This window comes from Oncorhynchus kisutch, linkage group LG1 (assembly GCF_002021735.2).
Source record: "Oncorhynchus kisutch isolate 150728-3 linkage group LG1, Okis_V2, whole genome shotgun sequence".
NCBI classification, from domain to species: domain Eukaryota; kingdom Metazoa; phylum Chordata; class Actinopteri; order Salmoniformes; family Salmonidae; genus Oncorhynchus; species Oncorhynchus kisutch.
The window spans coordinates 67984697-67989664 of record NC_034174.2 but is presented as its reverse complement, the minus strand read 5'-3'; the positions used below and the strand labels follow the sequence as shown (position 1 = coordinate 67989664).

The 4968-nt window shown below is 38.5% G+C and overlaps 1 protein-coding gene across 1 annotated transcript in view; it reads right to left on the bottom strand.

The window, feature by feature from the left end:
- LOC109865812 (phosphoinositide 3-kinase regulatory subunit 6) overlaps positions 1–4694 on the bottom strand; it is a 30097-nt gene extending 25403 nt beyond the window's left edge. The window contains exon 1 of the mRNA XM_031831330.1: positions 4594–4694. The gene's annotated coding sequence lies outside the window, so the exon portion shown is untranslated. The remainder of the gene's footprint in view (positions 1–4593) is intronic.
- Between the last annotated feature and the right edge of the window lie 274 nt (positions 4695–4968).

Below are 4968 nucleotides of genomic sequence, written 5' to 3'. Positions count from 1 at the left end.
GTGAGTAAGGTAGCATTTCAATTTACAATTCTTCAGTTAAACTAGGAGGCAAAATATTCATTTCTAATGCCAGACTCTTAGCCTGGGTGCCAGTGTGTTACTGCTCTCCATAAGGAAACCAGGCACAGTAGAACAGACTGGCACCAAGGCTACCATATTCCCACTGAGGCCACTCTTGATTTATATCAACATAGGCATGCCATAAAGTTAGAGTGTTTGGACCCAGTGACTCCTGGGTTGCTACTTTGTAAACCCATTGAGACAGAGGGCTTTACCTATAATGACACTGCCTAAGCTCTCCTCAGCTATGTACACTACCAGCATCCCATACAGAAGACCCAAGCCAATGGGCCATACCATTGAGGGTCCATTTTCAGGGGTGGCCAGGGTTTATGGGCATTCCCATGACAAATCAGAGCACCACGATAAATCATTTAAATATAAACTTGGGAACCCACATAAGTTCACGGAATATAAACATTGATCCAGCAATTAACACTTTACCCATACATTTAAGCTGCAATATGTAACTTTTTGGGCGACCTGATAAAATGAACATAGGAATGTGAGTTATAGATTTGTCATTCGCATTGAAAGCAAGTCTAAGAAGGGGTAGATCTGTTCTACGTGCGCTATTTCTATGCTTCCTGTTCTTAAATGTCATTTTTGCATCTCTTACTTTTGGTTTTGTACACCAGCTTCAAACAGCTGAAAATACAAGATTTTTTATATGGAAAATATATTTCACAATGGTTTAGATGGTACAATGATTCTATACACTATACTTGCTTGTTTTGTCACATAAACTGAAATTAGGCAAACTATTAAAATGAATCCATGTTTCATGCATCCCACCCACAGAATTTTAGCAACGAGGAAATGGTGGAGTGATTTCTGCATAGTGCATCTTTCATTTGCTCATATACCGGTTTAGTAACAATGTAATAAAATTTGCTGGAAATGGGCACCAACAATCTGTGAGTAATTCGAACCCTGCCCAAACAACATCACCAACAACCAATCACGCATCTAGCCTGGTTCCAGATCTGTTTGTGCTGTCTTGTTGACTGTTGATCATATGAGTTGGCAAGACAGCATAAACCGATCTGGGACCAGGCCACCATTCATCCCAGAACTACCCAGAACGACCAGGAAACCTGAATCTAAAACAAGGAAACTTGAGGAAATGCACCCTGGACAGCTGTGCTTTAGACTCACCAATACAAAACACACATCGCCCACAGAGCCAGAGCTTCAATCAGGCATTGTGTTATCATACTGTTGTTATCTCAGGAGAGAGAAAAAACTGTTGTTGTCCTTTGTGTATTCCAGTTGGGGCGTAGTGTGTTTGAACAGGCATGGTGGCAAGGAGCTTTTTTTATCAAGACTAAAAATGGAACAAAAAGATGTAAATATAACAACCTCTTCCCATGTCTACTCTGTATGTATCCATATTCTTCCCATGTCTACTCTGTATGTATCCATATTCTTCCCATGTCTACTCTGTATGTATCCATATTCTTCCCATGTCTACTCTGTATGTATCCATATTCTTCCCATGTCTACTCTGTATGTATCCATATTCTTCCCATGTCTACTCTGTATGTATCCATATTCTTCCCATGTCTACTCTGTATGTATCCATATTCTCCCATGTCTACTCTGTATGTATCCATATTCTTCCATGTCTACTCTGTATGTATCCATATTCTTCCCATGTCTACTCTGTATGTATCCATATTCTTCCCATGTCTACTCTGTATGTATCCATATTCTTCCCATGTCTACTCTGTATGTATCCATATTCTTCCCATGTCTACTCTGTATGTATCCATATTCTTCCCATGTCTACTCTGTATGTATCCATATTCTTCCCATGTCTACTCTGTATGTATCCATATTCTTCCCATGTCTACTCTGTATGTATCCATATTCTTCCCATGTCTACTCTGTATGTATCCATATTCTTCCCATGTCTACTCTGTATGTATCCATATTCTTCCCATGTCTACTCTGTATGTATCCATATTCTTCCCATGTCTACTCTGTATGTATCCATATTCTTCCCATGTCTACTCTGTATGTATCCATATTCTTCCCATGTCTACTCTGTATGTATCCATATTCTTCCCATGTCTACTCTGTATGTATCCATATTCTTCCCATGTCTACTCTGTATGTATCCATATTCTTCCCATGTCTACTCTGTATGTATCCATATTCTTCCCATGTCTACTCTGTATGTATCCATATTCTTCCCATGTCTACTCTGTATGTATCCATATTCTTCCCATGTCTACTCTGTATGTATCCATATTCTTCCCATGTCTACTCTGTATGTATCCATATTCTTCCCATGTCTACTCTGTATGTATCCATATTCTTCCCATGTCTACTCTGTATGTATCCATATTCTTCCCATGTCTACTCTGTATGTATCCATATTCTTCCCATGTCTACTCTGTATGTATCCATATTCTTCCCATGTCTACTCTGTATGTATCCATATTCTTCCCATGTCTACTCTGTATGTATCCATATTCTTCCCATGTCTACTCTGTATGTATCCATATTCTTCCCATGTCTACTCTGTATGTATCCATATTCTTCCCATGTCTACTCTGTATGTATCCATATTCTTCCATGTCTACTCTGTATGTATCCATATTCTTCCCATGTCTACTCTGTATGTATCCATATTCTTCCCATGTCTACTCTGTATGTATCCATATTCTTCCCATGTCTACTCTGTATGTATCCATATTCTTCCCATGTCTACTCTGTATGTATCCATATTCTTCCCATGTCTACTCTGTATGTATCCATATTCTTCCCATGTCTACTCTGTATGTATCCATATTCTTCCCATGTCTACTCTGTATGTATCCATATTCTTCCCATGTCTACTCTGTATGTATCCATATTCTTCCCATGTCTACTCTGTATGTATCCATATTCTTCCCATGTCTACTCTGTATGTATCCATATTCTTCCCATGTCTACTCTGTATGTATCCATATTCTTCCCATGTCTACTCTGTATGTATCCATATTCTTCCCATGTCTACTCTGTATGTATCCATATTCTTCCCATGTCTACTCTGTATGTATCCATATTCTTCCCATGTCTACTCTGTATGTATCCATATTCTTCCCATGTCTACTCTGTATGTATCCATATTCTTCCCATGTCTACTCTGTATGTATCCATATTCTTCCCATGTCTACTCTGTATGTATCCATATTCTTCCCATGTCTACTCTGTATGTATCCATATTCTTCCCATGTCTACTCTGTATGTATCCATATTCTTCCCATGTCTACTCTGTATGTATCCATATTCTTCCCATGTCTACTCTGTATGTATCCATATTCTTCCCATGTCTACTCTGTATGTATCCATATTCTTCCCATGTCTACTCTGTATGTATCCATATTCTTCCCATGTCTACTCTGTATGTATCCATATTCTTCCCATGTCTACTCTGTATGTATCCATATTCTTCCCATGTCTACTCTGTATGTATCCATATTCTTCCCATGTCTACTCTGTATGTATCCATATTCTTCCCATGTCTACTCTGTATGTATCCATATTCTTCCCATGTCTACTCTGTATGTATCCATATTCTTCCCATGTCTACTCTGTATGTATCCATATTCTTCCCATGTCTACTCTGTATGTATCCATATTCTTCCCATGTCTACTCTGTATGTATCCATATTCTTCCCATGTCTACTCTGTATGTATCCATATTCTTCCCATGTCTACTCTGTATGTATCCATATTCTTCCCATGTCTACTCTGTATGTATCCATATTCTTCCCATGTCTACTCTGTATGTATCCATATTCTTCCCATGTCTACTCTGTATGTATCCATATTCTTCCCATGTCTACTCTGTATGTATCCATATTCTTCCCATGTCTACTCTGTATGTATCCATATTCTTCCCATGTCTACTCTGTATGTATCCATATTCTTCCCATGTCTACTCTGTATGTATCCATATTCTTTTCATTCACGACTGTCTATCAATAAACAATGAAATGCTGAATGCATCGTTTGTGAGTGGGATATCTGTATGAGTCGCTATCAAACTGGTTAGATTACAGTGGGGCAGATTCTGAACTCTCAGTTACCTTATCTAAGTGTAGTGCCACACTGATAAAGAATGAACCTGATTCTCATTCAATGGAAAATTTACTTTTAAACAGCAACAGTAAACGAGTGGAACCAAACAAAATATGCAGTAATCTTGTAATGAGTTTTTGTAATTCTCAACCCCAAAATAGAAAGGCACACTCAGAGCAATCGATTGTGCATGGATGACTACAGCTTTGAAATATGCATCAAAGCCTGGTTCCCCTGGCACCATATCAGAAAAAGAGCTCAACATGATCTCAGTAGTGAGTTCAACAGCGCAACATTATTGCAGCATTTAGGTTACAATACCGTGCAACTTGAACATAAAATATGAGTCATGCAATGGTCCAAGAGTAATTATCTTACTATAAAACCATTCAAAATGAACAAAACGAAAACGCCATACATTTAAGAGAGCTTCTTTCTGTTGACAAGATCACTATTTACCTGCCGTTAGGTTCAGCAAAGAAATCCATAAGATCTCTATGAAGGCGATTGCTCGGGAAAATACAACTTCACACGTTGCTACAGTTGCAGCTGTGAGAGCAGCACGCCGGGTAGTACAGTATGACAACGCCCACCGAGGATTTATTCAACCAATACAATGTCTCAATTGTTTCCCTGGCGATCTAGATAGGAGTTAGCCAATCAAATAGGCCTACAATATATACCTGTATTTTGTGCTGGTTGAGGTTTCTCATCTTTGAATAGATTTTTTAACACAGTTGATACTCTGTTTAACAGTCAGCCTACTGTTACTCACTGTATGTTCAAAGATACCCAGAGAAACAAGTTTAAAAAAATGTAGCCTACCATTTTATC